Raw genomic sequence first — 23,536 nt, forward strand, 5'->3', positions numbered from 1 at the left:
TAAAGTGGAGGGACTGCTCCAATTTTAAGGTAACAGGCGAAAAGATGGCTGAAACCGTCACTGAAATCCAAACGTCAATTGAGTTCCTTTCTAATAAATGACTCTGTTATGTCTACCCTAGAAGCGAACCAAGCTTAGTTAACTCAGCTACATGCCCGAGTGGAATCAATTTCTGAGACTGCTGTCGCTCAAGGTGTTGTCGCTCAATCAAGGTGCGCAGTTAATGATCGTGAACAGTACAGCAGGCGATGCAACTTTGAAATACATGGCCTCCCAACCAACCCTAATGAGAATTTAATTTCTTTCATGAGCAATCTAGCTGAGGCACTAGAGTTTACAGAATTTGAAGCGAATACAATTGCTTCAATACACAGACTGCCGAAAAAGGACAGTTCGTCTCCCCCTATCCTTGTGCAGATGCGTGACGTGGCGTCTAAAGAAATAGGGCGTTTGCTCTATGGAAAAAGCTTCGCGATTTGCCTACGGATGAGTCTCACCCTCGGCTGTATTTCAAAGAAAATTTGACACGGACAAACAGGGAGCTTTTCCGATTGGCCAGGTCTAAGGGAAAAGAAAAACAGTACAAATTTGTTTGGACACGTAACGGCAAAGCTCTGGCCAAGAAATCAGAAGTGAAGACTGTCATCCGCATTGAGAAGATGTCTGACCTGAATAAGATCTGCTAAGCATGGGCTATCTCGAATTTCTTGCATGTACAACATTTTCCGAAGTAACAAAATTTTTCATAAGTGACGCACGACCTGCTTTTCGCGCGACGCACGTTAATATCCGCAGTATCCGAAAGCACTGGGATGAATTCATGGCACTAACTTCACCTTTTCGTTCTACATCTGACGTATTTGTACTGACGGAAATCAATATTTCAGCTGATATTTTCAATCAGTATGCAATACCAGGTTACCAAGCAATTTCTTGTACCCGACCTGCAAGAAAAGGGGGCTGCGTCGCAGTTTTTGTGAGAGACAGTTGGACTGTCACAGAGCTAAATTTTGACTTCCAGCAAGCAGAAGTAGTAGCATTGCGTATGAGCACGCCAGCTCTCTCTTTGATACTCTCTTCAGTATACCGACCCCCCTGCTTCAACGGCAGGCTCTTTTTGGCCGAACTTGACAACGCCCTCTCGGTCCACTCGCATGAAGACTGTATCTGTGTAATAGGCGATGTTAACATAGATACCTTTCGCCCTTCTAGGGCTCTGGTCTCAGATTATCTTGATCTGTTATCAAAATGGGGACTGCAACCAACTATCCAGAAAGCTACGCGAGAAGAATTTCTGTCGGGGCAACTTGTCGTCTCTTGCATCGACCACATAAATATAAGAGCTCCGAATTCTGCCCTACAATCTGCTATCGTCGAAGCAAAACTGTCAGACCACTACTTGGTCTGTTGTTCTTTAGCCCGGAAATCGAACCCTCCAACAGCAGATAGCGGTAAAAAAGAAATATCCATCTGTGATCCCAAAATCTTCTACCGACTGGCATCGGAATACGATTGGGAAGTGTTCCTGGAAAACGTGTCTCCGATAGAAATTTACGATAAGTTTGTTGAACTACTACAAGAGTTTAAGAAAGCGGCTACTCGCGTGGTTGAAATCAGGCAGCGCAATAAAGAAAACTCATGGATGACCTTAAAAATACTATCAGCTATAAAAGAAAAAGATTTGCTCTGGGCCCAGTCGAAAAGGGCACCTGCATCTATCCTGCTACGGTCTAAGTTTAAGGTTGCAAGAAATAAAGTAAATGCAATGATTCGTCAGGCTAAAAGAGTACATTTTCGTAACAAGTTCAAGAATGCAGGCTCTGATACTAGAAAAACGCGGTCTTTGATTAATAATCTAAGAGGTGTCAAAAGGCATGGCAATGATGGTAAAAATTTTGTTTCGTATTTCGGCACTGATGAAGAAAAAATAGCTAATGAATTCAACAGGTTCTTCTCGCAAGTTTCGGGCAGTGCGCAACAGAATCCCTTATTTTGTACTCTTAAGAACAGCACAGTTGAATCTGCACACCTACCTTTGCTAGGTGAGGATGAGCTCAGTTCAATTATTTTTGGTCTTAAACGCAATACATCTGTGGGAATAGATGGCATTTCAGTTGATGATCTGCGAACCATGTTCGACATACTTAAAGGCGTGCTGCTGTCGCTGTTCAACAGCATTATCTCAAGTAGCATGATGCCGGCGAGCATGAAAGCGGCTATAGTTACCCCAATTCACAAAGCTGGTGCACATAATAGGTATGAGAATTATCGTCCTATTTCAGTCTTGCCCTGTTTGACTCAAATATTAGAAAAACATCTGCTGTTTACAATGACAAGTTTTTTAGATAAGCACAAAATCCTGTCACCGTGTCAGTATGGTTTTGTACAAGGTAAAGGGACAGAAATGCTTTTGCAGGATTTTTCTGACATGTTAAATCGATCTTTTAAACGTAATCAAGTGGTGTGTGCTCTGTTTCTGGATGTCAGCAAGGTTTTTGACAGCGTGTGTCACAGTGTGTTATTGTGTAAACTGTCCAGGTTAGGTTTCCGTGGAGTGTTTCTTTCGCTTTTGGAAATTTTTTTACTGCAGAGAACGCAATACGTCTCCATTGGGCGGGCGAAGAGCGCTTCTTTGTTAATTAAAGCTGGCGTTCCGCAAGGTTCCATAATTAGTCCCCTGTTGTTTAACGTCTACGTGAATGATCTTTGAAACTTTGTTGCTGTAGGCCTGTATCAGTACGCTGACGATACTGTACTCGTAACCTAATCACTGAACTACTCTGACTCAATTTCTTCTCTTCAAGCTGCAGCAACAATTTCAATGGACTGGTTCTCAAACAACCTAATTAAAGTTAACAGCTCTAAGACTCAGCTTATATGCTTTCACAGCCCGATGAACAAGGTAGATTTAAACCATCACCTGGTCTTGCACGGATCTTATTGTTCCCAATGTCAATGTGTACCCTTGAGCTATACAAATACAGTGAAATACCTAGGAGTATACTTTGACAGGGCTCTTTGATGGAATGATCACTTGTCCCACGTTTGTAAAAAGCTCCGAACCGTCTCCTGTGTGCTTTACAACATCAGGTACTACATGCCGCTTTCAATACGCAAAGTTATCGTAAACGCCCTTCGTTATAGCGTAATGCGCTATGGCATAACGATTTATGGTCACTGTGCTGTTCGCTGGAAGTGCAGGATTAATTCTCTCCTACGATCCTTGCTAAAAAATATTGGCTATGATTTAGGCCTTCCCTCCAATTCTGATCTCTTTAAGGTATTTTCTCTACCTGATTTTGATCGCCTTTTGATGGAGACGATCGTCCTGAACCATAACTACAGCGCAAACGACAGGACAGAGATGAAGAAGGGACACCACACAGCGCTGACTCACAACAGCGCAAACGACAGGACAGAGATGAAGAAGGGACACCACACAGCGCTGACTCACAGAGTTGTGAGTCAGCGCTGTGTGGTGTCCCTTCTTCATCTCTGTCCTGTCGTTTGCGCTGTAGTTATGGATCATCGAAAACACCAACTCGCCCAACAAATGCTTTTGTCGATCGTCCTGAAACATTTTTGGTTTAGTAACTATAAGATTCCGTATGTTCCCACACTGTCTCTTCGACCGAAGGAACCTTTTTGTATTCCCCGACGGTCTACAAGATATAGAAGGCGAGTAAGAGATTATTACGTTCCCTTTCACTTTAACAGGTTACCTCCAAGTGTTCGCCGGGCAAAAACTAAATATAAAATAAAAAAGATGCTGCGATACAATAATTAGTGGGTTTACGACGTCATACGCATGTGCTTTACCACCTGTCAAGTAAATCCTTTCATTTCATTGGTTACTGCTGTATTTATTGCATTGATCTGAGATATTGTCATGCCATTTTGGTTTTTCTTCCTCTCAGTTTAATCCGATGAGGTTTTTTCTTCTTTTTTTACATGAAACATGAGTCTTCTGTCTATTTTGTTTTCACTACCATACTAATTTGATGTCCGTTATTTTGAATGTGCTTTTTTTTGCCTGTGTGTATGTCTGCGCGGTTCTGCTGCCTGTCGGGCTCTGCCACTCAAGCCCTATGAGGCTTTGGCAGGCTGGATTTCTGTACATTTTTAAAAATATTTGGCGCAATAACGTATTATTATTATTATTATTATTATTATTATTATTATTATTATTATTATTATTATTATTATTATTATTATTATTATTATTATTATCAGCAGCTTGAGGCAGCAGGTTCTGGACGACATATTCCAAAGAAAACTTGGCAGTCGCGACAAAAACTGAGGAACGAATACACAGGATAGGAGCAAAAAAGAGCGATAAACACAGACCGGTAATACTTAACTTTTTTTATTATAATGAGAAAATGGAAGCACTACGAAACTGTCATAAACTGAAAAATTCAGACTAATCTTTCAATCACTACAGCAAAGTGACGCTAAATAGACGCTCTAACATCTGGTGGTGGTGGTGGTGATGTGACACTTTTTATTAACAGCCTTTATGTTAGGCGTTCAATAGGTCCTGAGCCAAGGTGACGAGGGCGCGTTGCAGTTTCAGATCCAGGGGGCAAGCAAGATGGGCCACGGTGGGGGGGGGGGGGAGGGGGGGGAAGGATAGGCGGGGGACTGGAAGGCTACGTGGCACTGCGTAAGGCAGTGTTCTATGTCTGCATATGTGTGTGGACAGTTTGGGCACTGAGGTGTGGACGTGTACCGGTACAGATAAAGTTTGGCTGGTGTACGTAGGAGATTAAACTGTATTCGGCGAAGAATGCGAGCTTCACGGATCGGTAAGACTGGGTGGTAAATCAGTTTAGTCCAATTTTTGCTGCGTGTAGTATTCGTCGACAGTGTGTCTGTAAGCCATGACCGCCTGCTCTGCCGGTGGGCTCATCCATGGGATCCCCGGCGCCCGGTGTACAGTATCGCAGGCAAGCTGGTGAGCCAGCTCATTGCCGGGGAAGCCCATGTGACCAGGGATCCACCGAATGATCATCGGTCGTCGGCTTAATGCTATGAGGGCGGCATCTCAGACCGATCGGGTAGGGAAAGGGAGGGCTCTTTCATGGAAGGCACGCAGAGCTGCCTGCGAGTCTGTATAGACAACGTATTGGGGGGCGGGGGGTAAGGTGGCAAAGTGTGTGATGGCATCGACGATCCCGTGTATTTCTAGGGCGAACGTGGAGGGTGGGGAGGTGTATGGACCGGTTGTAGAGAGGCAAGGGTGGAGAAAGAAGGCTCCTGTGGAGCCCGAGGTTTCCGTGAGACATGCGTCCGTGTAGGCCACCGCCGCAGCGTCCAAGGGTGGCTTCTGGTTGTATGCGTATGCCTGGCGGCGGCCTGCGTGTGTGTGAGCGGACATGTTGCGTGGAATGGGTGCGAGGCGGTGGTTAGGGGGGTAGATCGGCGATTGCGGTGGGTCTGGGAAAGATATGGGTGCGTAGGGAGTCTATGATAGTATCCACCGCCCAGCTGATGAACTGGACAGGCGGATGATTTGTCTCTCCCGGTGCAGGTTAAGGAGGGCTGGAAGGGGATGCGAAAGGCCTGTTGTATACAGGGTGTCTGCAGAAGCCTGGAAGTTTGGCAAACAATTTAAAGACCAGGCCAAGAAGATTACATTAGATTATGATTGTCTACGCGTGGACGATACTGTATATCTGTGGGATGAAGTTAGCCAGTTCAACTATCCCGCGCCAAGTCAGACAGTGAATCACGTTGACGCAAAAAGAAAGAGCTGCGCATTATTCTACTTAACGTAAGAAGTCTTGCTAATAAGTCTGAAAACTTCTAGGACAGTATTTTTGCTTATGATCCGCACATTTTAGCTGTCACGGAAACGTGGCTTTCATCAAATATTACATTCCGAAAATTTTCCACCACCCCACAAAATGGTCAGACGTGATCGCGAGGGGCGAAAGGGGGGGGGGGGGGGGTGGCTATCACAGTAAAAAAAACGACGCACGTCTTATTCAGCTCGAAGGAATCCCAGGTCATGAAGGCTTATGGTGCACAATAAACTTTCAAAATCTTTCGGTTTTGCTCGGCGTGGTTTTCCGCCCTCCTAGAAGTGCTGTATTGTTTTGGAAGCAATGGCAGCGTACTACCTACGTGGCATAGATTGGCAATGACTTGCGGTCTCGGGATCCGAAGATAATGATAGCGCCCGCCTTCCTTTTGATATCATATTTTTTCGTGACCTAATGCTAATTGCAGGCAGCCCAACACTCATTACTGAAACAACGCAGTCGGTTCTTGACCTTGTCTTTCTTAAAAATTTATCCTATAATTATTCAGTTAATAATACAGATAGAATTTCGGACCCCAAGCTTGTTCACGTAAATGTGGGATTAGATAGAAAGAAAACCAGGAATTCTCGCCAGACTTCGAAAATTTTTCAGCTGCTGACGACGAATCCATTCTTGATAACTTGCATTTCTTCTTGTCTGAATTTGAAGGCTGCTTAGATGTCTCACACCTTTGGGATAAGTTTAAAGCTTAAATTTTCTCTTGTATAAGTATGTTTGTCCCATTACGTTATAAGATGGCAAAGCGTGCAATCTGTGGATTAATCGCGATATAATTAATTTAAACCGCCGTATTGCACGAAGACGGAAAAGGAAGGCAAACGCTCTCGGCTAACTGGCTGCTCTTAAGGACGAATTACTTACAAAATTAAGGAATGCACGAAGCAAGTTTTTTGGACAAACCTTAACAAATTTTTTGAAAGGGTCCCCTCAAAAGTTTTGGCGCTTCCTCTCAGAAACTAAAGGAAATGTGGAACAGCTGAAAATTAATGGTAGCATAACTGATGACCTCGCCAGTATTGCTAATGAATTCAGCGGTACTTTCCAGCTCACCTTTGCTGGATCTCGCGCCGCACATGTGCAAGCTCAGAACGTTGTCCAGCTCGCCCTTACAGCTGCAATACCGGACCTAGAGCTTTGTCGTGAAGGGATATTTTCACTCTTGCTAAATATGAAAGTAAAATCGTCACACGGGCCCGACGGCATGCCGAACACATTTCTTAATCGATACTCCGAAAAACTAAGGCGATGTTTGTGCCATGCACGGTGAATTGCCGCCTGTGCAATACGCCAGAGACCGTTGACCATTGTTCTATTCTGAATAATGATTCTATGTTTTTCTGCTATATATTACAGCGAACACTTAAGAAGGACATTTAAATTACAATCTGCAGTGTCCGTTTTTTTTACCTGACAGAAAAACTGTTGTGTCATGTGATCTATTTATGTTGATGGGACTATTTAGTCTCTGAAAAAGCTGTATAATGGACCGCCACGCATAATCACCGCGGTCATCGAAATATTTGGTCCGCGAGCAGTGTGCTTTGGTGCGAGGAGTTTATGCTGTCCTGGAAGAGCCGCCTTGCTGGTTATCTAAATGCATGTGTGTGCCTCCCAGAATTTTGATGTTTGGGAAGTTTAGGACGTGTGGTGGCATGGTGAGCTCGTATTACACAGCCTGATGTTTCGCTCTATAAGCATACTCAGATTTTCTTTTACGGCAATATTTCCATGCAATCAACGAAAAAAGAAACACTTAGTGGCATGTGCGTTCCGTGCCCGCCTGTCACTCACAGGGCCTGGGCGCGAACCCCAATCTCAGCGAATTTATTTTTTCATTTGAAATTTCTGGGAATATTACCGTCACGTTTCTGATGCCTTCCTCTCAATCCCAGGTCACGACGACGGCTTTTCGACCGAACGAGATATCGCGTAAAACATGACATCTTCTAGCCAAGAGCTGGATTCCAACCGCTGGCGGTGCAAGCAGGCAAGCTTCGCTTTCCGGTTCTTTAGAGCACTCAGCCATCACTGCTTTCTTTTTTTTTATTTATTGACTGCCATTGGCACCACGCGTTTAACTGGTAGCCTGTTGCGCTACTGTCCGCGATACCTGTGGCCGTATTCCATAAGCTGTCCATTTTAAATTGGCCATTTCGCGTCTGTCTAGTCCTAGGTCATTGGTCACTCGCATATACCCGCGGCTTTCAAGCGCCTGCGGAAAGCGACCCGGCCATTGGATGGTTGGCGACCGGACCTCACCATTGGATGAAACTGGGTGCAGTATGCAGCCACTGGTGAGGTGCGTCGCAGCGCTCAGTCAACAGCAGGAGACCGGACCTGACTACTGGCTGCGATGCACCTCACCATTGGCTGCATACTGCATCCAGTTTCATCCAATGGTGAGGTCCGGTCGCCAACCATCCAATGACCGGGTCACTTTCCACAGGCGCTTGAAAGCCGCGGGTATATGCGAGTGACCAATGACCTAGGACTAGACGGACGCGAAATGGCCAATTTTATATGGACAGCTTAGCGAATACAGGCCCTGTTGCGATTTCGTCGTCCGTTCGTACTGCGCCGCATATGCTTCCGAAGACCGCTAATCGAATAACAGGCCTTGAGGAAAGGAAAGACGCAGTAACTGGCTCACTTCTCAGTGTACACCTCAAACGGGCCTTGAGGGATGTGATGAAGAAAGGAGTGAAAAAATAATAAGGAGAATAATGAAGTGCCGTAGTGGGGGACTTCCGGGGGCTCTACTGCACGACCGCGAGCACATTTCTTGAAGTTGCGTCGACGTCCGGCCAAGGCGAGCGTCCCTATAGCGTTCAGTGTATAGCATGCGCTGGCGCCCCTCCCACTTCGGCGCGTGGCGAGCGCTGGTTACACAAAAAACGGCGAAGAAAGGCGAGTGCTCTGTCGTTAAGAGAAGCTGAAAATACCCAACATTTCTGGACAAAATCATTTCTGAACGGGAACCAGTTTATGACAGCAATTTTTTGGTGCATTGTTACATTTCACTATAACAATCAATATATCTGCAGATATCCCGTCGGCAGACTTCCATTTTCTTACTATTAACATATTTACTACCGTCAAAAGCGTTTCCCATTGGCTTCTATGGCAGTCTTAACTGCTCGATGAGAGCGATGAAAACACTGTTACAGAAAGACTTTGGTACACAGCGGAAAAATGGACCATTGCCTCCAACATTTACATAACAGTTCCTTTCAGTTTTCCAATACTCAAAATTTTTGGCCGAGAATGCTGAACATGAAAAGAAAAGTTGCTGATGATGGAGAATCCTTAGGACTCGAACACGGCTACCACTATCTATGAGCCGTCCTAGAATACGTTGCGCTTTTCCTGCAGTGCATTTCATGTTTACAGCAACTCTCGACGACAGGATAGACTGAATTTTTTTACCGGTTGGCATATCTAGCCACTTATTTTCCTTGACCAACAACATCTTTCTCAGCGTAAGGGTGTTTGTATTGGTCTTGTCTAGCCCTTATTTCGCGCGATATCTTTTCAACTTTTCTGGCGCAGGCCTTCTATGGGGACCAGCTTTCATAACTCTTAGATACGTGGATAATTTTTTGATCATTTTAAACTCTCATTTTCACAATTTTTTTTTAAGCTAACACTGCTCAAAGTTTATTGCCTTTTAAACTACAAGGCCGCGAGCTTGCGTTTAGAAATGAGCTGCTAAGAAGTGAAGAGATGCAATTTTTACATCTAAAACTCGCGTTCCATGCGGGTAAATTGTGTTGGGTTATCGTCCCAGCACCAGCAAGGAATTGTCTTTTGACTCGGCATATTAAAAGGTAGTGAAACGAACAACTGCGTAGTTATGCATGGAGTCTACGCTCCTAAGTTCGCGTCCTCATCAGATGCACGCCAGTGTAGACAATCAGGTTGGTCCCCGTTTGACAACACGCTTAATTCCGTCGTATGGTGTTAACTGCAGTAGCCGACATGCTCCCCAAAAGACGAAAAGCGGTTCTCAATGAACAAGGCCCGAGGAAGCGCACACCACGGTCAAACATGAAGTTGTGCCGTATCTGCACAAAGGCTTCCTCCACAACCTCAAGAAGGTGGATAATTGACACGAGGTACCGTTAGTTTTCTCAGTCGCTAGCAAGTTTTCTCCGCCCCAAGCTAGACAAAGCATGAGACTACTTATGTCCGCTACGTAATTGGAGTGGTTTATGTTTTCCCTCTGACTTGTTATATATATGGGAAATGGGGCAACGCGTGAACGACCCCAAGGGATACTTTAGAATGACATTCTGTGGGGCGAGTTGGTGCATGGCTGAAAATACTGGGGCGCAACGACGACGCATGTGCGTGTGTGCATGTGGTGTAATTTTCTTTCCTGTGTTGTAATCGCTGCGCAGCAGTATTTTATTTCATTCGACCCTGAGAGAGCACGCCAAAAAGTTTGAGAATCATGAGGATAAATGCGCGCATTCGGTCGCGCATGTTATCGAGTGTCGGTGTGAGCCAAGACCTGACGGGGCAAAGATTTCGGACAGAAGCAAAGACGAAAGGGCGACTCTTGTTAGAAGCCTCGTATATACAGAACAAACGACTATGCGTCAGAGACGCCTCGGCAAAGTTGTACGCGGCTGAGTTTGATTTGCTGTAAGGGAACGCGCGATAAGGCGGCGCGGTGGCAAGTGGTCAGATGCGGAAACTGGTAAAAGAAAATAAGAGAGCTGTTGTGCAATTGCCTGTATACTTTAGCGTGTCGCAGTGGCTATAGGTTTGGTTTATGGTTTGGTTTATGGGATATACGTCCCAAAGCGACTGAGACTATGAGAGACGCCGTAGTGAAGGGCTCCGGCGGGTGAGAGCTAGGAAGCACGGCGGGTGAGAGCACGGCGGGTGAGAGCTAGGAAGCGACTACAGAGAAGTTTAACTGGCGCAGTCGTACTGGACTTGCTGTGGCTAGGCTGAAGACTACAGGGACGACAACTACGTCGGCACTGGTAAAGTCGGCGGCAGACCTCAACAGCTGGTTGGTTGGTTTATGGGGTTTAGCGTCCCAAAGCGACTCAGGCTATGAGAGACGCCGTAGGGGAGGGCTCCGGAAATTTCGACCACCTGGGGTTCTTTAACGTGCACTGACATCGCACAGTACACGGGCCTCTAGAATTTCTCCTCCAAAGAAATTCCAGCCGCCGCGGCCGGGATCGAACCCGCGTCTTTCGGGTCAGCAGCCGAGCACCATAACCGCTGAGCCACCGCGGCGGCGCAGTTGCTATAAGGCTGCGTGTTTCGATGCTGCCAATAATCGGTTTTAAGAGGCACTGGTGTTTGTTCTTTACCTCGTTCACCCTGCGCCGTATTTCGATTAAACGTGCAACACCAACTAGCCCTGCCGCCTTACTGACGCTATTGCCTCACATGTCAGCCTTACACCGTGTCAATACACGCAAGATGTTGGCGCGGGTTATAGAATGGTATCCCGACAGGAACAGCCCTCTTCAACTTGGATACAAGACTCGTCGAATGTGTGCCCCATAAGCAACTACATTTAGCAGGAGTAGTTGCAACGAGTAGTACACAAAGCACCTCGACGACTGCAACAGTCTTTGGGTGTTATCTTTAGGTGTTAGTAGGGCAGCGTTATCTCAGGCTATCTTCAAGCGTTCCGCCAAAGTTCCCGACTGGCCGCGTGAACACATGTGTTGCTTCATAGATTTATAAGCTGCTCCGCGGTCTTTGGCTGACTGATGAGACACGTGCGAGCTATCGCTGACCTTGGAGCATTTCCAAGAGTTGCGTTGTTTCTTCGGCTTTTAACTGCAACATGCCAGAGTTGAGGCGAACGCCAGGGATCAATGCCTTATTTAGCTTCTAATAGGCTGCGCTGTGCGACACGCGGTCTCCGCGGCATAGACGGCTTGCGCCGCCGCTACTAATTCACCGAAAGGATATCCGCGACGACTAATGTTTCGCTATTTTATGCGAAGCATATAGAGCTACACTACAGCCCATCGAGCGCGGCGGTGGAGCTACCATTGACCTTTAGCGTGACCACGTGACACCACGTGACAACATGACGTCACAGCAGAGGAGAGATGGGCTGCCGGCTCGCGCGGTCGGCCGCGGCGGTGGAGGCCCCACATCAGAGGCGCGGCGGCTGACCACGTGACAACATGACGACACAGCAGAGGAGAGATGGGCTGCTGGCTCGCGCGGTCGGCCGCGGCGGTGGAGGCTCCACATCAGAGGCGCTGCAGCTGACCACGTGACGCTACAGCAGCGGTAGAAAGCTGAGCTTGCCTCGCTCTCCGGGCACTTACGAGGCGGCCAGGTGTTGGGATGCCGCCTAGAAGCAGGGCTGATTTGAACGAGAAGCGAAAGCTTCAGCGTGCCACAGAGACCGATGAAGAGCGGGATGAACGTCAACCAAGGAAAGCCATGTATTACCAAGCCTAGCCATCAATATGCTTCGCATCTGACTAGGCTTAACCTTAGCTAAGCCTCAGCCATTTTTTATTTCCTGTTCAGTTCCAGTATTAGTCCTCTCACATGCTGAGAATGCACTAAAAATGAATTATGGCGCGATCAGATCTCAATGGGGTTATTGTCGAGTGCTTTTACATGCCCCCGCGGCTGTGCGATTTCTGTTGGATGACCTTGGTTGTTAGTACCTTCAGATTCCATCGTGCGTGTCTTGTATTAGGCGTGCAGCTGTTTGTTTGATTTCGTTAATGGGGGTTTAACGTCCCAAAACGACTCAGGCTATGAGGGACGCCGTGGTGAAGGGCTCCAGAAAATTCGACCACCTGGGGCTCTTTAACATGCACTGACATCGCACAGTACACGGGCCTCTAGAATTTCGCCTCCACCGAAATTCAGCTGCCGCGGCCGGGATCGAACCCGCCTCTTTCGGGCCAGCAGCCGAGCGCCATAACCACTGAGCCAATGCGGCGGCTAACTGTTTGTAGTATGGTAGTAAACAAAATTCAGCACAGTCTTATTATGACAAATTAATCGGAACTTGTCAGGATCATTTCGTAATAAACGGTATTCCGATAGAAGCTAATGAACTTTGAAACAGATGAACTACCGTGCTAAACTCACTTCAACAGCTCATGACTGTACTCAAGACAGAAATTTAAAAATTTAAGCCAACAAGTTTATTTGTACATTTAAGACATAAGGAGAGCCGTGGAAAAAAAAAAAGCTGCGCACGCAGCTTGACGAGAAAATGGGAAAACATTCGACATTCAATGAAGGGAACGTATTTTTATTTTTGTAGAAAGAGGAGCACTATTTGAAAAGTGTTGGCGAGCCTTTCTGGTGGAAACGTGTACAGGGCCTCTTCAGTGTCTTGAAACGGCGCATGTGCGTTCGACGGCGCTGTATACTGGTCTCATTGTTTAATTTGCGTTTTAGGCAAAAGTGACGTAAAGCGCGACATTTCGTTACTAAGCGCCCCCTAACTTTGAAATGTGCAACCATTTAATTCGATTTTTAGATATTTACCTTGCTTATTGCATTCAATTCCCAACAGGTAAAATTACTATTCCCCAAAGTTTCGATTGGTTTGGTCGCGGAATATATTTTTAAAAAGAATTTTTTTCTTTACTTTTGCGAACAGCTTGCTCGTCTGGCGACTTCTGATTGCTGAAATCACAAGAGCATACTCGCCCTGCGGCATCTGCTGCGCGCTGTTAGCTGCGTTGAGCGACCACCGTGGAGGACGGTGGTCGCTCAAAAGGTTTTTTTTTTCTGCGAAGCATATTGCTAGAGCTACCACTCACGCCGTCGCCGTGCGATCTCCACGTGACACCGTGACGTCACACCACGTGACACCGTGACGTCACACCACGTGACACCGTGACGTCACACCACGTGACATAGGATGAGAGAGCCGGCCTCCACCTCGCGCCGTCGCCGTGAGACCCCTAGCCGTCACGCCACGTGACACCGTGACGTCACACCACGTGACATCGGATGAGAGAGCCGGCCTCCACCTCGCGCCGTCGCCGTGGGACCCCTAGCCGCCACACCTGCGCATTTCGAACGCGCGTTCACACTCGGTGTAGGTGAAACGCTCGCTCCACCGGGCAGGCAGACGCGGCTTCCGTGGCAATCCAGGCGCTCACCCAACGCGCGTCTCGGGGTTAGTCGGCGTTCCGCTGTAGCCATGCCGTTGTCTTCCCCCACGACGAAGGCTTCTAGTGGTTGTATTAAAATGACCAAGTATTCAACCAAGGAAAGCCATGTATTACCAAGCCTAGCCACTAATATGCTTCGCATTCCCCAGGCTTAGCCAAGCTGAGCCTCAGCATTTTTTTTTAGCCTAGAGAAATAAAATGCATATTCCGTGTTTTATTCTCGGAAGCCTTCAGCATAGTCCGCGAGCTTAGTGATCATTGGGAAAGTGGACTTGCTCGTGGCACCTGTCTTCCGGTTTTTTGAGGAAACATAAATCGATGGCACTTAGAAGTAAGAGTATATGCAGCGCAAAAAAAAACAGGGACAGAAGAGAAGACACAAACAACAGGACTGACTCTCAACTAACGACTGAAATTTTATTGGAAACGACAGAGCTTTAAATACAGACAGGCCGTCACATGGCCAAGAAGATAATGAATCGCCATAAGATTGTCTAACCAGCATCAAAACCACTCAGACGTTTATCACAGAGGGCGGGTACAACATACAACCCGAAAATCGCGGGAAGGCGTGTGCAGCTGCTCAAAAAACGGATGACTCATGAAAAACAACAGAACAGGAAGTCATATCGTATCAAAGGCTGAGACACGGAAGTCATTAAGCATAGCAAACGCAGAGTGAGACAAGTAAAAGCAAAACAACGAAATAGTACCACAGGAGACCCCCAGCAAGAACAGAAGTAAAAACTTAAAAAACATAGTAAAAGCAGTGACAATGAAGTGAGAGAAAACAGTACGAGAAAACAGGACACCCAGCGAAGGCAAACCTAAAAGCATAAAGGCGGGGCTAACCAATGCTACCGTTCAGATACCCAATTTCTTGCTTAGATAAGGCAATCGATGGTATGCATGCGCACCAGTCACCTCCCCTGGATATTAGCCAGGCCTCGATCACCTCCCTGTGGCGTTGGTCCCTCGCTCTGGCCCTAATTTCAGGCTCCCTAAACAGAGGCTCGCACTTGAAGTCGCAGTCCGATCCGCAGTGATACTCGCAATAGCACTTCCTGCATTCCTTGCAGTGGTCCGCGAGATGTCCGCCCACATTACCATTCACGCACCGTTCATGTTCCGCTAAACGTTCATTTACGCATCTGCCAGTCTGCCCTATGCAGGAACCAGCACAAAGAAGCGGAATCTCGTACACGACTCCCGTGGTACAGTTCATTGATTGCATCGCATGTTTGATTCCACAATCATCACGCTCTTTTGTCTTGGTCACCATGCTGCAGATGGTAGACAGCTTGCACGGCGCAGAAAACACTAGATTAATCTTGTACCTGCTGGCTATTTTCTTCAAATTGTGCAAGAGCTTATGGTGGTACGGAATGACGTGCACAGGAGTCCTATCTTGCTGCCTATCACGCGGTTTCTTGGCGTAAATTTGGTGGCCTTACTTACTTACTTACTTACTCAGATAAATCTGGTGGCCTTTATTTTACTTCTGAGCCAGTGAAGAACAACCACATCAAGTTCCTAGATTTATGCCTCTATTTTTCAGAACGCCGCATCTGTTGGATGTACAACCCTCGCTCAAGAAAAGCCCCCCTTCCTTAGGATAGCGCCCACTCCAAGCTTGTTAAACGGGCGATTGTTAGTAACAGCCTGCAGTCAGCCTTGGCAAAAAGCTGAGAGCACTGTGCAAAGGAAACCTGGCAAGAGCTTGTGGCGTACTGTGTAAGTTTAGAACGACGCTTCCGACTAAAATTAAGTTAATCCTTTATAATTCAATTTTCGCTCGCCATATTAACTACTGCAGTCTTGTATGGACGGACACAACTCAATACAACCTTACCAAGTTGATGCTATTACAAAAGAAAGCAATTCGTCATGTAAAAAATGCCTCATATGACGCCCATACAAGAGAACTTTTTGCTTCGTTTAATGTACTCCCTATACACCACATACATAAACTTAACCTTGTTATGAAGTACAAACACAGTGTTCAAACTAACAACGAAGCTTTCCTCAACTTATGTAATTTACATCGACCTTTAGAAGTGCCCTACATATTCAGAAACAGAGAATACTGGTCTATACCCTCTTCCCGCACTAATCAGGGTCGGCACATGCTGCAGTACCACATGCCTACATATTTGAATTTCCTACAAAATAAAAATATAGATGTACATAACCATAGCAAATACAATTGACAGAAATGCCTTATTCTTGAAGACATATGGGTTTAATTATGTTTTTCCGACACAAACTGCTTTTGTACTGCGGATGTATTGTATCTTTTTGTCATCGTCTATTTTCCTGCTTCTATTATGTGAACTTGTGTACACCCGATTGTATTTGGCCCTTTGGAGCTGCTGACGCGAATTTTTTTGTTTTCCTGCTAGATATGTTTGTTTTATTTTCTGTGCGTTGAATTGTAATCTTAATATGTATAAATAGTCTGCGACGAGTTAACACAGATACATGTTCATTTCTCACATCAAAACTATTTCAGATATAGCACCTGTCTTACTGTACATTCTTTTGCATACTTTTTTTTCTCGCTGGTTCTAAGTCTTGCATATATATATATATATATATATATATATATATATATATATATATATATATATATATATATATATATATATATATATATATATATATATATATATGTAATAACGTGACAGTCTGTTGGCCTTGTCAATTAGGGGTGGGAGCCCCGTCAAGCTACTGCGTTTGTAGCTTTTTGCTCCTACTCTAGCATTTCTTTTCTGTTGTTCAGGACAAAAAATGCTGAATAAAGTTGATTGATTGATTGATTGATTGATTGATTGATTGATTGATTGATTGATTGATTGATTGATTGATTGATTGATTGATTGATTGATTGATTGAAAGCTTTGAGGTCCAGGTGAGGCGTTTGAGGGATGCAGGGTATCCAACAAATGTGATTTCCAGTGTATCAGAAGGCATTCTGCAAAAGCTCAAGGCCAAGAAACAGCGTGATAGGCAGCAAGACAGGAGTCCTGTGCACGTCATCCCGTACCACCATAAGCTCTCGCACAATTTGAAGAAAATAGCCAGCAGGCACACGATTAATCTAGTGTTTTCTGCGCCATGCAAGCTGTCTACCATCTGCAGCATGGTGGTAGAGAGCTGCAGTCACTGCTTCAAGCAACCATCTGCAGTCACTGCTTAAAACAACTCGTCATCATTTCTTCAGTTACGACCTGTCCACCATGTTAACCAATAACTCTCATAGATTCTGGCGCGTCATCAATCAGAGTTCCCACCCCGAAACAGTACTAATTAATACTGACGGTGAACCAGTCACTGAAACTGAGTGTGCACAGCTTCTTAATGACGCATTCTTATCCGTTTTCACCCATGAAGACATCACTTCCTCGCCCATGTTACAGCCATCTTCCGTCACTTCCATGCAAGAAATTATCATTAGTGAATCAGGCATTCTTGCCCTTTTGAATAAGCTAAAAATTACTAGTAGCTCTGACCACCTTGGTTTTAATAACAAAATACTAAAAAATGCCTCTCTAAACCTCTATCAAGGCTTTTTTCACAATCATTATCATCTGGTACAATTCCTGATGACTGGCGTGCAGCGAAAGTAATGCCCATTTTTAAATCTGGAGACCGCACTATTCCACTCAACTATCGCCCTATCTCATTAACCAGCAACATCTGTAAACTCCTCGAGCACGTAATGCATACTCAAGGCATTAATTATCTAGAGAAGCACGATATCATTTTCAAATACCAGCACGGTTTTCGCAGGGGTTATTCATGCGACACCCAACTCGCTGGATTTACGTGGACGCAGGGTGACAGGTAAACGCAGTATTTTTAGGCTTTTCTAGAGCTTTTAATCGCGTTCCCCATCACAGGCTTCTATCCAAATTGACAAACTAAAATCTCCATCCAAACGTTATTTCGTGGACAAAACAGTTCCCCTACAATAGAAAACAATTCACCTCTGTGAATGATTTTAACTCGTATTCTGTCCCGGTGAGGTCTGGAGTCTCCCAGGGCAGTGTACTTGGTCCTCTGCTTTTTTAAAATTTTTATTAACGATCTACCCAAGTGTGTATCGTCTCAAATTAGGTTATTCGCGCATGATTGTGTTATAAATCGTAATATTACTAATGAAACCGATCGCCATTCCTTTCAAACTGATCTTGATGCTGTAACGGCTTGGTGTTCCTCCTGGCTAATGTAACATGTTACATTAGCATGTTAATGTTAACATTAACTAATATTAGCATGTTAATGTTAACATTAACTAATATTAGCATGTTAATGTAAAAGCATCTAAAACAAAGTTAATTTGCCAAGTTAGGTCAGACTGAAAGTGAACTCCTAGGTACTTGTAAGTTGTTGTAAGTTCTACGCTATCGTTATTGAGGAAGTAGACTGTAGGAATTCGAGTGGAGCGGTTAGTAAATATCATATTAACACAATCTTAACATCACCAAACCGCGCACTCGGCCTTCTTAAGCGTAATCTCAAACACGCGCCTTCACACTTAAAAAAACTTGCTTACATCACGCTAATCCGCCCGAAAGTTGAGTACGCTTCTGCCATATGGTATCCTCAACAAGAATACGCTTTAAACAACATTGAATCCCTGCAAAACCGTGCTGTTCGCTTCATCTTTTCAGATTATTCACGCTTCACCAGTGTCACAGCATTAAAACAACGTGCCTAGTTGGAACCACTAACATGTCGACGCCGTTTCGCTCGCCTAGCCTTATTCATAAATTGTATCATCATCCCACCCTCCACGGTGACTTCTTTTTGCCACACTCTGCAGTCTCTAAATTCGCCGTGACCACGATAACAAAACAAAACGCATAACGTGCCGTTCATCGCTTTGCGCAAAATCATTCATTCCTCGCACCATAATAGAGTGGAATAACCTGCCATCACACATAGCTACTGAGGTTAACTTACAATCCTTTCAGCATTCGTTAAAGCAAACCATGGACTAAAAGATTTTGTATTTTTGTTGTATTATGTGCATTATACTTTTACTGAGTATTTTTTTATGCGTTGTTTGTTGTTTTATTTGTATACTTTACCAGCTTTATTTCATACTTCGTTATGACACGCATTATTTGTTTTATTTCAAGTGCCCGTGCCGTATTTTTATGTTTGTATCGCCCCCCCCCCTCCTATGTAATGCCCTCGCCCGAGGGCCCTTAGGGGTATTGTAAAACAATCAATCAATTAACCAATCAATCAGTCAGTCAGTCAGTCAACCACTCAATCAATCAGTCAGTCAGTCAGTCAGTCAACCACTCAATCAGTCAGTCAGTTAGGCAGTCAGTCAACCACTCAATCAATCAGTCAGTCAGTCAATCAGTCAATCAGTCAGTCAACCACTCAATCAATCAATCAATTATTAAGCAATCATTAATCAATCATTAATTAATCAATCATTAATCGATCAATCAGTCAGTTATTATTCAGTCAGTCATTAATCAGTCAGTCAATCAATCATTAATCAATCAATCAGTCAATCATTAATCAATCAATCATTAATCAATCAATCATGCTTGCAGCACGAAAGGAGCATAGAAAAGTGCCGCATGCGACGGCTTCCAAGCTGCATGCACGCTTTAGTAGCTATGTGTGCGTGTTTTAGTTGTGAACGCCGGCTCTTCCGTGCCCGTGAGAGCGATGCGAGGAGAGGATGAGGAGGACGCGCGCTCGCGGTGCGTGAAGACAATAGGCTCCGGTGTTGGGCACCAAGGGAGCAAGACGTCTGTAAATTGTTGTTTTACGCTAACGTAGTTGAATATATACATTCTTTTCGGCTGGTGGAACCCTTTTGCGAAATGAAGCCGCTGGAAAACCCAACGTTTCACGACCTGCATCGACGAATATCCGTCACCGTCTTCATTTCGCCCCGGCGCCACGCGACTGCTCCCGAGGCTATCTTGCTCGCTTTTAGAGCGCAGCCCTTTGCGCCCGTTTCTGCGTTTCGCGGCGTCGCTGTCGCCGTTGTCCGTTGTAACCATCAGTGGACACCTTAGTCCCGCTTTAAGCTGCGAAACCAAAGGAGCGGGAGCTTGGAAAGCAGATAATAAATTTCGTAAATTGACTTTTGAGGAAAGGAAATGGCGCAGTATCTGTCTCACACATCTCGGTGGACACCTGAAGCAGAGGGAAGGCGCATAACTGCCCTCTTGGAACGGTGGACTCCTCAATCGTACTTTAAGCTAAATGACAGTATAGTGACAGATCTGCGCTGCATGCGTTGGCATTGACAACGTTGTGCACGTTTTACACTCCGATCATTTTAAGGAAAGGAAGTGCGCATAACTGGCTCCCTGGGTCAGTGGACGCCTGAATCGCGCTTACAGGTACGTGGGGTGTTGAGAGAGAGAGAGAGAAATCTGGGCTGTATACGTTAGTGCTGACAACGGTGAGCGAGCTCTCGCGATCAACCATTACCTGCCGCCTGCCAGGGTGGCAGGGGGGGGGGGGGGGGGGGGGTATTTTAATGTAGATATAAAGACAAGCAGGAATTTCTTACCACTTACGCGAGAGAACATCCCGTTCCTCTCGCTCGTAGCGCCTCCCACAGTTGTGTCAACCTCTCGAAATACTTGAGTAGACCTCGTCTTTGAGAACCAAGCATTGGTGTAGCAAGTCGAGCATATCGAGCATCCATCTATTTCTCCGACCACAAAGTTTCCTTCATGACAGTCAAGAACTGTTAGTGGAGTGTTTCTTGAAGAAGGAAAATGTAGGAAAAATAACAAGTTATCTGTAATTGTACATACATGTCTTGCTGATGAAACAGCTGATGAGCTGCGTTCAAATTTCGCATTAGGAAGTAACGTAATCGTCGGCAATTTTTTTTCCGCTGGCTGCAGTTATTAGGCAAAAAAGTCATTTATTCGCGAAATGAGTGTTTCAAGATAATAGTACGCCATTTAGTATTTATTGTGCGTGGGCGAAGTTCCCCCAGGATTGCGACGATTACGAAAACTGCAGCCCCGCGCCGAGGTTTACACAGCTATGCACAAACAGTACTGCTCGTTTGCATAGCATAAAACGCAAGATGTGTCTTCCTTATCTTAAGCATTATCTGCTCTTGCTCGGAAATTGTAGTTTTATTCGTTTACACACGATGCGATAACAGTGCACTAAACGCGGTGATGCGATCGCCTACCTGGGGAACGCTTCGCGTAATACCGGCTTTCCCGCTAATTGTATCTGCTTCCTCCTATGTCACCAACGCTTGATTTTAAATTGCTTTATCTACAAAATGCATTTGGAGGCCATTTGCATTAAAGAAAACGGTCAAATTTGTTGTCCACAGTCGACGCCGACGACTGCTGCCGGCTGCCCTCAGCATATGCTCTGCAGACCAGGTCGCATTGGCACTTCTCCCCTAGTTATAGTACGCGCGTCCTGCGATGTAAGCAATCGTCGCTTTGAGGTCACTGTAGCTAGAACTACGCTCATCGGCCATTTATATGCTCTAAAAATTGTGAATTCGCCCTTCGCAATCGCCGAAATCGCACACACGAATCCTGCAGACTTGCAATAGGCCTCGTCAGAAAAGGGGCCAGCAGTTCGCCGTCGACGGAAATGTAAGAATCTGGCAAAAGTTCACCGCTGATTGGGGTTAAAGTGTAAATATATGAAACGCAGGCGCTCTTCTAGCTTTTTCCTGTTCAGATATGGTAGAACAAGCGCAGTTTTTCAGGCCGTCGCCTCTCAGCTCCAGTGACGCAGTATGTTGCCTCAACGTTGTCTATAAGTATATATAACTGCCATGAAACGTTGAGCAAGAAAATGTTACGTGGCTGTAATGTTACCTGAGGTACTTTATCATGATGTTCCAAAATTATATCACAGTAAGGGCATACCTAGCACCAATGTTGGGTACTAACATCTCGCCAACGTGTCTAACCATGTTTAGACAACATTTGTGAACATTAACTTGAAATATAATACTGAAAAGGCTAACAGTGCACTAGTGTTGTAGTTTATTGAATCCGGCTGCTTCTCCTGAGACTATCAATGCATAACTGGAGGATACTAAAGCAACGTATGAATATGGCTCAGAAGCATGTACAGTCTTTGTCAAAAGTAACCAGGCTGGTTTGATTCTCACTCGTATAACAGAGCACTCACGGCTTCCCTAAAGATCAAAAAGTTCTTTGAAGGTGAGGACAGGGGTTCTTCTTACCATACAGAGATTTTGACAAAGACTGTACGTTTTTACCGAATGCATTTGCAAAATGTTCGCACAAATACGGCAGCGCGGACTAATATGTATTTTTAAGAAAAGGTATTGCAACATAGTCGCACTCACTTGTTTTTCTAATTTTTGCCATTACAAGTTCAAATATCCACAAAATAACCTCTCTAGACTCGCGAGTGCCACTGGCTCTAAAACGAGGGCCTCATGTGGGGGATATAACCTCGCTGAGAGTCTCTCTCGTGTATGTGTGCGCATCGCGATGGAGTTTTCTGGTTCTTAATGTTTCTGTGGCACAGTGTTTCGTGCATAGAATGGTCGTTTGACTCGATCACCCAGGAAATATTTACTATGTAAATTACGTGCGTTAATTCTGTAAAAAGAAATCGGCACCTTGCGATAAATTGCATTGAAAGTTTCTTTGCGCTTCACCTATGCAGAGGGTCATTTTTTTTTTTTCACGTAGGACGTGCGTATGTTTTACCCAACTAGTGACACAAATTAAGCGGCACCGTTTTTCGCACTTCTTGTCAATCCAACGTCAGGATAATGCCATGTATCAATGTTACCCAGATGTAATACTAAAGTTAATGTGTAACGTTTAACGTTACCTAATGATTAAGAAAGGTGACATTAGCTACATTAAGACAACTTTATGTTCTGACATTTGAAGTGATTGAGGCAACGTTCTGGCAACATTTTGCATTGCTTGAGCGGGCGTGAAGCTTTCGCACGGCCGCACAAGCCCGAGCGACGGCGGCACCGTCGTGCGGCGGTTTTTACCGGTGTCGCTTGCCTCGCCGCCCGGTTCTATGCGCGAGCGCCGAATGAAAGCACATCTTCGCTGGCGCACGTACACACGTCGCGTATGTCACCGTGGCTAGCATGAGGTTTCCCATTAAGTTTTTAAGTTTTTTAATTTTTAAGTTTATGGAATATCACACCAACTAGCCCCCACACCACAATCTTCTGGTTCCCACTTTAGACTGCTACGATACGGGGCCGTCGGTCTAGTGTGACAGACCGGTGCGTCAGCGACGGCGCCTGCATACCGGCCGGCCCACCGACCTTTGATCGGCGCCGCATCAGCCTAGTGTGACACTTTTACGACACCAGTCACTCATATGAGGGACGACTGCTACTTCGATCGCCCACGAAACTACAAGGGACTAGAGACCTCGTTGCGCGCATTGCAAGCAACAATAGCAGACAACGCTGCTCATCCTGTGCCCTTGCAACGTCACGCGAGCGTTCACTATGGCGGTCGCTGCCGGTGGGAGGAGTTTCCCGCGGTCTCAATTTCGATTTCTTTTTTTTTTTGAATTACAGCGCGT

The 23,536-nt window shown here is 45.4% G+C and overlaps 1 long non-coding RNA gene and 1 pseudogene across 1 annotated transcript in view; both read left to right on the top strand.

Annotated features, from left to right (window-relative positions):
• Positions 1 to 7,818, top strand: part of LOC149351656 (uncharacterized) — a 20,759-nt gene extending 12,941 nt beyond the window's left edge. The window contains exon 4 of the long non-coding RNA XR_016289502.1: positions 7,721 to 7,818. This is a non-coding gene — a long non-coding RNA (uncharacterized LOC149351656). The remainder of the gene's footprint in view (positions 1 to 7,720) is intronic.
• Positions 1 to 23,301, top strand: part of LOC149351657 (uncharacterized) — a 24,716-nt pseudogene extending 1,415 nt beyond the window's left edge.
• The last annotated feature ends 235 nt before the right edge of the window (positions 23,302 to 23,536 follow it).

This window comes from Amblyomma mixtum, chromosome 3, assembly GCF_055824585.1.
Source record: "Amblyomma mixtum isolate Tamu chromosome 3, ASM5582458v1, whole genome shotgun sequence".
Taxonomy (NCBI): domain Eukaryota; kingdom Metazoa; phylum Arthropoda; class Arachnida; order Ixodida; family Ixodidae; genus Amblyomma; species Amblyomma mixtum.